The 13,063-nt window shown below is 33.4% G+C and overlaps 1 long non-coding RNA gene across 2 annotated transcripts in view; it reads left to right on the top strand.

Moving 5' to 3' along the window:
• Positions 1–13,063, top strand: part of LOC141580829 (uncharacterized) — a 57,422-nt gene that overhangs the window by 28,698 nt on the left and 15,661 nt on the right. Inside the window, exon 4 of one of the 2 annotated variants that reach the window (XR_012513194.1) lies at positions 7,483–7,557. This is a non-coding gene — a long non-coding RNA (uncharacterized LOC141580829). Of the gene's footprint in view, positions 1–7,482; positions 11,443–13,063 lie in introns of those variants that run through there. The other variant, XR_012513193.1, reaches the window with a different exon arrangement.

Here is a 13,063-nt window from a genome sequence, read left to right as displayed (position 1 = left end):
TTTTTACAAGCCCAGCAATTTTATAATGGCTATTCTTTTATGAAAACAACAACAACAAAACAGAAAACATTTCAGGGAAATGGGTCTCTGTAAGTAGGAGTCTACTTTTTTTTTTCTTTCTATTTTTGTGTGAAATGAAACTTTGAAGAATAAGCTATGCATTACTTTTGACCATATTAATTAATATGGGTTTCCACAAAATCATTAAATAAAAGGGTTTGTAAACAACAATGAAAATAGACAAAATTCATTGCTCAGCTTTTCCATGGTTAGTCCCTTGCAATTGGCCACTATTACCTCTCCTTCTGGTCATGTGGTCAAAATGCATTTCCCTATCCTCAGGACACGAAACACACTTCATGTCCATGTTACTTGCTTTGGTTAATGAAATATGAGGAGAGGTGACAGATGTCTCTTCAAGATGGAATCTTTAAAAGGAAATTCACTTTGCTATTGTTCCCTGCCACCGTCAAGGCAACCAGCAGCATTCCAGATGAGAGAAGTGTCATCAACCTGGAGTGAGAAGATGTAGAGCAGAGTTCCCAGCTGTCCTGGGATGAACATGTAATATGATCAAGAAATATACATTTGTGAACTTATCTACTGCAATTTTGGAGGTGTTACCTCAGTATAACCTAGCCTATCCTGATTACACTGAGTGTGTAATTTTTAGAAATTCGAAGAATGTCTTTCTTTAAATTTTTAAAGATGCACATGCTGTAAGGAAGATAATGCTTCAGATCTCTTCACCAGAAAGAGACAGACTTTTTCTGGACTGGCTAGAGAGAAAGTGTAGAATCATTAATTTATGGTTGAACTATGTTCTTCAGGCAAAAACTAACATTCACACTTTGCCTAATTCAGATGAACTGTTTTACTGCCTAAGCTAACTCAGAAAATTGCTCTAATTTATTATCTTGTAAAACAAACCAAGGTTTTATAAAATAATATTCATTGTCAGACCCTTTTCATCTTCTTTTTTGTTAGTTGTGTGTGTGTGTGTGTGTGTGTGTGTGTGTGTGTGTACACCTTCACATCCCCTCTCTTTTCTGTGCAGTCACTTTGTCTCCACTTTACTTATATGGTATTCTCCTGTCTGACAACAAAAGAAAGCGATTATTACTACTTTATGTAACAGATTCTGGTAAAGTAATTGTGCTTCTGTTTCCACGGTAATTTAGACTATTTCTGCTGTAAATGGAAAGCAAAGTTACATGTCAGCCTTATGGAATCTTTTCTAGTGATATCAGTTCCGTTAGGTATTTCTAGACTCCAAAGACTACCTGAACCATTTGTAATATAGGTAAAATAGATCATATGTTACTTTAGGGCAGTCCTACTGTGTTTCTCTGCTTTTTTCTGAGATCAGCCCAGAACAACAACTTGTGTGATGTTTCTGTGAGTATAGATAAATGCATAGAAAACACAATATATGTGTATATGTGTGTGCATGCATGCATGATCATATGTTTAAGGTAAAAAATACACTATAATCAGCTAGAAATGATCATTTATCCATTTTTAAATTATGACAATTAATGTAATAGTACTTGTTCATACATTCTAAAGAATTAGCCATAATAAAAGTCATACACAGAGGTATTTCCCAGAAGACCAGGAGGACTTCCTGAAAAATCCATGTGGCAAAGTGTGATCTTTATATTACTAATCAAAAGTGAATTCTTTGTCTCAAGCCACAGAGTTTTTTTTTTTTTAAACTTTATGAAGCATTATGTTATGGTATAATTTTTTTCAAAAAATTTTGTTATTTGCAGAATATATTTTTTCTGTAAAATAATGCTTTTGCACTAGATATAATAATTTTCATTTGCTTCTCTGCCATATATCAATATAGAGTATCTCTAAAGATATTCATAAAGAAACAGACATGTATTATTCCACAGGATTAAAATGTATGGCTAGAAATAAGCTAGTATCTCCTAAAATTAAGCATGTATATTAATTTGAAAAGTATTTTACTTGGATAATTTATTATTTAATTTATTACAATGATCAACATAAATTATTTAAAATAATTTAAATTCATTTTTCACTATCAAATATTGACAGAAAATTCAGTAATGATTTTTTTAAAAAATTCCTCTATTGTTCAAACCTGTATATTTAAAAAGTTTATTTGATCATAACAATATCATAAATTTAAGTATTACTTGAATGGGCTACATTCCATATTCATGTTTTATTCTTTGTCGAATCCATGGCTTAAAATGCTATATATATGAATCAAGGAGAATTTGCTAATAAAACAATAATTTTGATACCATTTTAGACCTCATGATAGTTATGGTTCTCAACAGGGGATTTTTAAATGAAAACTCCCCTACCGGAGTTACCCACATGGCAACCTGTGTCTTTTAAACATGAAAATCCACTTCATTATTCAGCGCTTTTATTAAGAAGACTGTTGACTTCAATGCTAAAAATATCCTAAAGGATTTCTGATTGTTTCAGGAAATTCCTGAGCAATCATTTTTCTGGTGATTAAACTGGTCACATGCCTTTAGTAGTCCAGGTCAAAGTAGGCACAGGTTGGAGATGTTACATTTTCTGAGTACCCACTATGGGCTCAAACCCCTTTTGGCATTTTATATATCTTACCATTTTTAGTACTCATAATCAGTCCATTATGAAGCAGTTATCCCCTGATTCCAGAGGAGGGACTGGAGGAGGGCCTTAGAAAGGTGGGTAATGTGACAAGGTCCATATGCCCAATAAGAAATACAGTAAGAATTTATAATAAGCCTGTTTAGCTCCAATATCTGTATTATTCCATTATCTCATGTTGTTTCCCAGAGGTTATAATTGCTGGTTCACTAATTTAATGTTTATTTTTGAAATAATTGTTGGCAAGTAGTTGACCAATTATTTTCCTCCTACGAAATTAACTTAAAACATACAGGAGATGTATGATTCAAATTATCTCTCCATTTAAATTCATCAAGAATTTGAAACAGTAAACTAAAAAGTGCTGAGGAAAACTTTATTAATGGGGCTGAAAATGTATAAGAAATGCCTCTGCATTTTGGACAGCTGCACTTCACTCATATCCTATTTAAGGAGGTTTGAACTAATTCTCAGAACTAAATGTGGCTATTCCCTGGTCTTTTTTTTCACACCCTTTTCTTTTCTTACTTTTTAAAGTGGTTTGATGTATTAGAGATGAAGCAGGTCCTTGATTCCTACCCATTTATCCAATATTTGGAAAAATCTGAGTTAGAACCATAATTTAATCTCTCCCTGTCAGCCAAAATGAAACCATAAATTTAAGGGCATTTTATCTACTGTCTGTAGAGCATGCTGCTTTGATCCTGCCTCATTCTCAAATCAAATCCCGGAAATATTTCTAATTCTAGCCTTATGATTCTCAGAGGGTGCTGCGCTTTTTATTTTCAAACTTATAGAAAATCTTTTGGTATTTTTCCTCTCATGTTTATAATTTTGACTTTGATTTCTGCATTCAAATTTTCTGTATTTTAAAGTAAGACCTTTCTACCATACCTTGTTCCTCTTTTAAGATTTGTTGCAAAATTCTAATTAACAGATTGAACAACAAAAGAACCCACTGAACACCCACTGGATTTTTTTTTTTTGAAGGAGGGGAAACATTCTATAAAAAACACTGAACACTTTAAGACACACACTGATGAACACCTACTTCTTAATGAAATTCATCACCACCTAACTTCAGTTCCTTCTTTCCCACATCATTGCTTCAAACCCCTACACACAAACACCCTTGTAAGACCAGTTTTAATAAGCATATACACCAAATGTACATTTTCAAAAAAAGCATTTGTAAAACTGGAAATCTTGGTTTATATTTCAAAGAGATGAGATAATAATTTCCCTGATGTTTGACTTCCATTCAGTTGTGTCAACGAGGTGATTTACTCTGTGCCATCGTAATTCAAAGACCATTTTAAAAATTATTTTGTCTTAAAATTAAAACAATAATTTACCAAAATTTTTGTTGTAGATGGTCTTAAGAAACAGATTTTTAGAAGCAAATTAATAATGAAGAGAGGAAAGCTGAAAGCATACTAAAGAAAGATGTATGATGGTCAGTAGAGAAGAGCAATGTTGAGTGGAGGTTTTTTGTTTCACATAAAATATATGACAGGTAGTGTGCAGCCATTTTGTAACTTAAGTCCTAGAAGACATCACTTTGGGTTATACTTAGTATAGGTGTAAGCATACACTGTATAGGTGAAAGAATGAAGAAACACTTGCTTATACATAATTTCTTAAGTTTCAGGGGTAAAAAAAAGCCTAACAGTTTTTACATATGCAAGGTTTAGTCCATAAAGAGAATAGGAATATCTTATCTTCTATTCAGCTAACAGGTTTTAGCAGTTTTCTGAATACTTATGAGTAGCTCAGAAATTCATATAAGTTCATGTAATTCACACAGCATCTGTTGTGAAAAAAATAAAGTGATAATTTACATCCAATTAAAATATTTTTCATTAGATAAAATGCTTTAATAAACCAACAAATTTATATAAGAAAACATTATTCATTGGTAATAAAACAAGTCTTTCTACAGAATATGCAAAAAGTTGAAGACTGGTCACCTAGAAAAGGTGTGAGTTAGTCATTTATGTAAAATTTTAATCCGTTGAGTACTTTTTTTAAAACTGTGTGTCCTTATTGTCTTACAATTTGTGTAAGTTATTTAAAAAGCATACTCGCTCATTGGATGCATTCTATTAAACTGCTAAAAAAATTGTATCTACCAAACCCCTTGTATCTACTACAGAAGTAGGAATTTCAGGAGTGCTTCTTACACACAATCACCTTTCTGCCTTTTAAATGCTTGCCAATCGTACTACATAAGAATATATGCAACCATGGCTTAAAAGGAAGTTAAGGGTTCTTTTTTTTTTTTTCTTTTCATTTCTTTTTCTGATATAAGAATTCTTTACCTTTAAAAATAAGCTTATATTCAATTTGGCAGGAAATTATGCAAATACATTCTGTAAGGGCAGATTCCAATGGTAAAACATGAAATAAACTTAAGAAAAAGGGGGAGTCAAGTAAAGAGAAAGTTGGTGGGTCTTGCTATTTTTTTGTACTTTAAATATTTTTAGGCCTCTTCACCACTGCTGTTGGGTCATTTCTCTTAGCTATACTAAAGAGCCTTTGTCAGTCTGGAGGAGGCAGCCATGTGTCCATGAATGCTTATATAGTACGGTGAGGACAGATGGCCTGGAATTGCTGAAGAAGACCTTAAGATATATTTAAAAGAGGAAAGGGAAAGAAACAATAAGGGAGGAAATACATTAGAGAAGAGGCAAATGTGTGGCAAAGAAAAGTACACACACAAACACACACACACACACAAGCACACACACACACACAAGCACATGCACACAAATGCAGACAGACTCTAAAGTGGTAAGTAGGACTTGATTTTTTTTATAGATTTGTCTTTTCTGTAGAAATTCTAGTTTATATCGTTGTTGATTTGTTGTCTTCTTAGCAGAAACCTGACAATAACCATCACCACCATTCTAAGCTTAGTCTGTCCGTTGATGTGTAGTATACCTTTTACTTTTTATAGCACCCACACTTGAAATGTGGATTTTGAATTGTGAAAGCTTGGGGGTTTACTTAAATCAATATGAGTTAAATTGAAATCTCTGACAGCCTAAGAGTCAATGCTTTAACATAATTTATTTTAGAGTCTATCATAATTAATCTTGCTTAGCATTTCCACCGGCCGTTTTCTGTTATTTTAAGAAAATATACACACTATTGCCCAATCAAAACCTCATAAAGGAATATGTTATGTACATTGAGAAGAGGAGAGGAAGTGAGGGTGGGGAATGGATGGGCATGGGGACATGTGTTTTTACAAATATAAAGATGTGAGATGTTGTGAGATGACAAAAGTGACATTAGTGGATTTTTTGTTATGTATTTTTTTCAAGTCGTCATATTAACCTGTTCCTGTTTTCTTCAAATTTATTCTATTTCAACCATGCTCTGACTCTGGCAGGTAGCAGAGGACTATTGCTTCAACTGACAGGTTTTCTACTGCTCATAAAACAAATATTAGATTCCAAATTTCTTCTTATTGCCTTCTGAGTTGTCATGGTTATCAAATGACACTTTCTCTAAATTCTCTCCTTTTTAACTGTTTTCTATGCTTTGTAAAAAAACAGACTGCTTGAAAATCAAGAGAAAAATAAAAACCACATCAAGTTTGGGTGCTAGAAGAAGCAAAAGCAGCAAGAAACACAAGAGTGAGAAGGAAAGAAACCTTTTGTTAACCACAACTTGAAATTAAAAAGATTTTATACCGAAGCATTAAATGCCACTAAGTACAAGAGGGCTAAAAATTACCTGCTTTATATAATGGTTCTCTATAGAAACCCTTGGTAACTTGCTGCCTGCTTAGTAAGTTACTCTTGCAATTGTGGTTATAGAGATCTTCTGCAACAACCCCCACGCCCCATATCCCCATCAGCCACCACCACCACCAATGAAAAGGCAGCCAGAATGCTGGATCGTTCTGAAGTAAATATAAGAGATTTTTTTTTTTTTATAAAGCACCTTTAAAAATAGAAAAGCAAGTAGATTCATAAACAGAGCATTTTAAAATGTACAATACTTTTGTCTTACAAAAACATCTGTTGCTCAGACGAGTGTTTTGAACATTGAGTGCTTTAGATTACCCCTCAAAAGGTGTGTTGGGTGGTGGCTCTCTGTGGACTTGGCTTCAGGGAGGTCAGCCTGACTCCTCAGCCTGTTGGCTCAGCAATTTCCCAGTGGTCAGCCAGTCTTACCATAATCACATGCTGGCGCCCCAAAGCCTGTTTCTTAACTGTACTCTGTACCTTCTAATGAAAGCATCCCAAAATATCCCCAACCGCTCAAATTCTGGGGCAGCCATGACCTCAGACTGGACTGCTGGACATATATTTGCTCAGACAGAATGGTTGATAAAAACTTCCCTGCTGTGATGACTGAAATGCTTACCCTCTCTTGCTAGTTTTTGTCACTTATAGCTTATGATTCCATACATGATTTCAAGTCTTTGACATGCAGCTGACTAGGAAGCCCTAATCCAACACACAGCACCACAGTTTCATGAAACTTGGAGCCATTTATGATAAGGAAACAAAGAAAAACTAACTATAAAGTAACTTTTTGTGTGTAAAGCAACAAATACAACAATTACAGCAATTAAAATTAACCTATGAAATTTAGAATAGATAAGTCATTTGAAAGTTTTTTGAAAAATGTTGTTTACTCTTCCATGCAGATAGAAAATAGTGTGATTGTTTTTAAGTAACATTCCCAATTTGATTTATGAGGCCCTACACCAAAGTGGCTGTGGATAAATGAATGCTATTGGACTTTATTACAGTCTTTTAGGTGAGCCTTAAGAAGGTCTGAGGATAATATAACCAAATGAGGAGGGGTCACTTCTCATGAAAATTTCAACTCTATTAGCAGGTACGCAAAAAGGAGCTGAACTCAACAGGTGTTCCCCTGGGTACTTCTCAAGCTGTTGTGTGATCAAATAAGGTAACAGTGTCTTTCCAATGTGGCTTGAATTGAAAAAATATTTTCATAGCTTGTTAAAGAAATGAGCAAAAAATAAAACTTAAAGAAAAACCAGAGACATTTATATTGTTATTTCACCATGTTTTATGTGCATTTTGAAAGCTTCAAAGTCTGTTTTCAGAATAATGCTTACAGATATACAGCACAATTTACACAACTTGATTCTTACATTAGTTAGAGCATATATTTGAATTAGCCTCTTGGTAGTAAACCTTTTATTTTCTTCAAGGAAAAAATACTAGTTGTTAAAAAAGTATAACACAAAATATACTGATATGATTTTGTTCAACTGTAATACATTATTGTTTATATGATAGTGTCTTTCTCCCTACAAATATGCTTCATAAATATGATTGAATGAGAAGAGGAAAAAATTTTTTTTTATTATCTCATCCCTGGAAAGCTTCATTGCTTAAGCTACACTTACTTGCGTCTAAGTATTACAGTATTAAAACAGGTTAGTATGTTGTATAGCAAGTAACTAACAAGATGCTATAGGGATTCCCCCCATGCACTTAAATACAGCTTGGCAAAAAGAATTCCTCTATTACTTATATAAAAGAATATTAAAGTCCCCAAATCTGATTCAGTCTTTCAATAACGAACTCGTTTCCTTATAATAAGATTCAGAGTTCAAATCTATGTACCTCACTTTGCTGAGTCTGTTTTCACAATGTAAGAAAATATATTTATATATAGTATGCAAATACATATACAATAAATACAGATTATATATGTTTATGCATTTACCGTTATGTATATAATGATAGGCCACTTCTTACAACAAGGAAAAAATGCGCACATTCAGTTTAGCCTAGGAATTCTCTGGATCTTTGGCTATTATTTTCTTGTGTTTCTTTCTCCCACTGGGGAAGATGAATTAGGCAGACCTGATAAGTCACAAGGAGTGTTGAAAACAGGTAAAAATCAGTTTACCTCACTAATTTTTGACATGCTGCTTTCTTTTACTGCAGAACTCTTTTTTTTTTTCTTTTCAGAATCAGTTAATTTTCTTTTTTGCAATCTATTTTTTCCCTTAGAAAGTAACCCCTCGTGTCCCACCTTAGGCTCCTCACTGAATGATCTCTTTTTCCTCTAATTATATTTCTTCACCTTGGGAGGGATTCACACTGCTTCAGGATAAGCAACCCAGCAGAGCCTAAGGTCAGGTGTGCCCTAGAATCTAACTCTAGAAATTACAATCATGGAATAGGAGTAGGAGAGGGAAAGAATAGGCAGAGTGGGGAATTTGTAATGATATTGAGGCTCATTCTAAGGAATAATTAACCAAACAACATCCTATGTTACATCATTTGCTTGAAATCTCAGAGGACAGAATAAGGAATTTAGGGAGCTGCTCTGAATCTGCTTTCTAAAAGTCACAGGGTCAGCAAATTACTTGTACCAATAGCAAACCCTTAGAGTTTTATTTCGTAAGTATTTTTTGCTCTGGATTCCAAAAAAACAGTTCTATTCATGAACTGGCAAAACTCAGTGTGCCAATGGCATATTATGTGTTTAAGATAATCAAATTAACGACATCTAAAGAAGAAGAAATAAACTTAATTTGATAGGTGGCTTTTATTCCTTTTAAATAATGGGGCTCAATAAAGCAACCAGTGGGGACAAGCAAATGAGATTTCCAAGATAATTCTTGAAGTGAAAGGGACTTCTATTTGGGGAGAAGTATTGGGATCTTGTGAAACATAAAATCTTCAGGTAGAGGAATTGTAGGTAGAAAATGGAGTAACATTAGCAGAGCTTTTAAACCAAATCTTCAGCTGGGCTTTTGTTTAACACATATGCAAATTTGTGCACTGCTTCACTTGAATATTTATTTACTGCATTTGTGAAGGAAATTGGGGGATTATAGCCTCTTCCCAGCTGTGTTTTAGTTAATGACTGGTCAGCCTATTAGCCTGCTCTACTAAACGGATTCACTGCACAAGCAACACCTTTTTTTGCCCTGACTAGAAATTATTCACATAAACAACAGTGGGGGAAAACAGCCAACCAGATCCAGGGAGAGTTGTATACCAAAGATGAAAATATTCCCCCCACATCATTAGAAATAAGCAAAAAGTTATTTGATGATGATGACTTCTGTATTTTTATAATAAACAAAGTAAACTTTTGCTATCAAATGTTCTGGGGAAAAGAGGGAGTTTCTCAGTCAAAGTGTGTCTTTACTGAAAAGGGGTTCAGGATGATGTCCTAAGTGACCTTTGCCTTCCTGGCCTTGTACTTGCTCATTAGTTACCCCCTATAAGCACAGACATGTTCGTCAATGAAAGTTTCATAAATTATCCGGGTAATTGTTAATATTTGACATATTCATTGGGAGCCTGAATTCACTATTTCCCCCTATCTTCTCACTGCCAAAGAGACAGAAGGAGAAAGAGTAAATAACATTTCTCTAGCAACCAAACACAATGTACTGTCATTGTTCAAACCAACTCATTTACAGGCATCAGTCCTGGTTTTGAGATAAAAGACTTGTATCATGACAAGCTCATTTCTAAAGATTACTAGTGAGCAAATCTTTACATCAAAAAGCTCTAATATAATAACCTTTGTCTAGCATTCTAGCCTTTATTGATAAGAAAACCTAGCATCTATTTTCTAGTAAGTTTATATGTCTCAATCAATAGGGAAAAATATATCTTATTCCTTAAGTGTTTGTCTTCTTTAAATCCTTTCAAATGTTATTTAATGTAGATCTATCCTTGTGGATGAGAACATGCACTAATTCTAATACAGGCAGAGTTAATCCATGGAAATGAATGAGCCCATTTCTTACTACCAAAGTTCTGAATTTTTCTGGCTGGGTCTAGAAAAATCCTGCACTTTGATTTGCTTTTATGAGTAAGGTGATCTTTGTAGAATAAATTTAAATTAAGTATTTATTGAAAGTATTAATATTTAAGATGATTTATATGAACAACACATTTGTGCCTGTTTAAATAGGAAGTATTCCTGCAAATAAAGAGATAGCAGCAGAGAACTTGAGAGCTACTGGGACATGAGAAAATATTATTGGTGCAAAATGATAATTTATCACAGTTGGAAAATTGAATAGTGTGTGTTAGACTGACAACTTAAATATTTACAGAACAACAACAAATAATAAAGGGAACGATGCTGTCAGACCTCAATATGAATAGAAAATTAACGATTATGTCCATAAAAGAATATTACAAGGATAAATATTTTACCTAAGAAACCTAATTTAGCTATATAATTGCTAAGATCACATCAGTTTTACCCATAATACTTATAACCTCCTTTCAAGACAGCAGAAAAGTTTCAGGTATACAGTTCCTGCCATACTTCTACATTGGAAGTGAATGGAATGTATATATCAATGGCATCATTTTTCCCCTTCAAACATGAATTTCTAAACCATCTCATAAGCTCATCAGGCATATTTCTTGTTCATTCCTTCTGTGGGCAGAGGCAGACAGATTGCTGGATCAGATAGTGCAATACACTGTATACCGCATTTGAAATGTGCCTTTTTTTAAAGCAGCAGATTTATTGATTTTCTTAAGTAGAAAATATGCACCCGGACATTAGACAAACACAGACTAAACACAGACTGAGGAAAAGCTGATAATTTGATTAAACTGACTGAGCTTTTGTTGTCTGTGTTTGGGGAATTTCCAATAATGTACAAGTGCCAAGCGCCCCTCTTCTGAATTTAACAAATCGAATCCCTAAGCACAATGAAGTTTACAATTACCCTGTATTTGGAGAATTGTCTATCTTTAGAAAAATATTTTGTTGAACTAATATTAATATATTCCTTAGGTTGAAAGGAAAGTGGGGTGAAAATCTTGCCTTGCTCAAGATACAGGGCTTTACTCAGAAATAGGTAATTATTAGCCAAGCAAATAGCACTTGATATTGATGCTATAGCTGCTGATATATGCTTATAATATACCACTGATAACATAAATTTTATTTTGTGGATATCAATGTGTTTTTTTTAGCTGCATCCTAACTAAAATTTTAATGTCTAAGAAATAGTTTATGTCTATGTATTATTTGCATAAATGGAAATAGGACAACATTATTTAACATTTTAAAACACTATTGAGTATTTGAATCATAAAGAGTAGTGAGAAATAATTGATAAAAGGTAATTTGCTCAATTTGGGGCCCAGACTGAGTTAAGTATTTAAGGTTCATAATGCTTCACTGTGTAGTATTATTTCACATGTCTTAAAGAGCTGTTTGATTGTCTTGAAATGTCAAAAAGCTCTGGTTATTCAATTTACCTTTGCAGATGCCTGAAATGAAATTAGTGGCAGCAGGTGTGTGTGTGGGTGTGGAGCTACAGGGATGAGGGAGTAATAGTTAAAAGCACGTGAGGATTGCTGAGTTTTATGAATTAGTTGAAGGAGACCTTATGAACTTTTATTGTAAACACCTCTGAACTGTCCTTGTATCCCTTTTTTTCTCATTTATACCATGATATTTAAAACAAAATCTAATTCCCTAATATTCTGCAAGCACCATGCTGTAAAATAACCATTCCCAGCTGCTTCATCGTACAGATTCTTATCTTTAGTGTTTCCAAAGCCTCCACTTACTAGGTTTTTAATTATTCTTTTTGCACATTGTTCTGAACCTCCTACTAACCATTATTTCAAAATGATATCTTTCACTGGCTGGATCCTGAGATTTTTATGCCTTATCATAATGATATTTCCCCTCTTTCCAATTTCTGCCAAGTTGATTCATATTGGATAGCTCTTCCAAAACTCTCCACTCTATCTCATTTGGCTAGTAAGATATTTGATTACAACTTTTCAAAAATTTCTCTGCATATATTTGAAGGGCTAGATTCTTTTCCTTAGCCTATATATACACATATGCATAAATATATATTTATGTATATATTTTATGCATAATTTATAAATGTATACATGAATGTATATACATATACATGTATGCATATATATATATACACACACACACACACACACACACACATATACATTTAAGCAGAGATAGACCCTAAAGTCACAATGCAGAAGTCACCAGTTTTATAACAACTGCTGATTGCTGGTGCAACAGATAAAGTATTAGTAAGATCATTTCAATCTTGCTTCTACTTACTGAAATTAAAATTTGATTACAGAATTTACTGTTATTCTTAAATTTCTTTCAAATCTAGAATATTTATGGCAAATTAAGGTAACATTAAAGTTTAAAATCATTTTGCTTTTCTTGTATTAAGATAGGAATTATTGAATGATTGATCTCAGTTGTTTTGAGGATGTTCCAACCAAGCCACATAAGAGACAGATTTAAAATTAATTTAAACCTATACTATTTCTGATTTGCCTCTCTTCCTCTTAGTGTATGACAAAGATATTTTCCACCAGTTCTTTTTCACCCAGCATGAACTCATTAAGGAAAATAACATAGAAGGAAAAGCAAGCTACCAATTTTTCAGAGG

The sequence above is a fragment of the Saimiri boliviensis genome, chromosome 1 (assembly GCF_048565385.1).
Source record: "Saimiri boliviensis isolate mSaiBol1 chromosome 1, mSaiBol1.pri, whole genome shotgun sequence".
Classification (NCBI taxonomy): domain Eukaryota; kingdom Metazoa; phylum Chordata; class Mammalia; order Primates; family Cebidae; genus Saimiri; species Saimiri boliviensis.
This window is presented reverse-complemented; position numbering and strand designations above follow the sequence as displayed.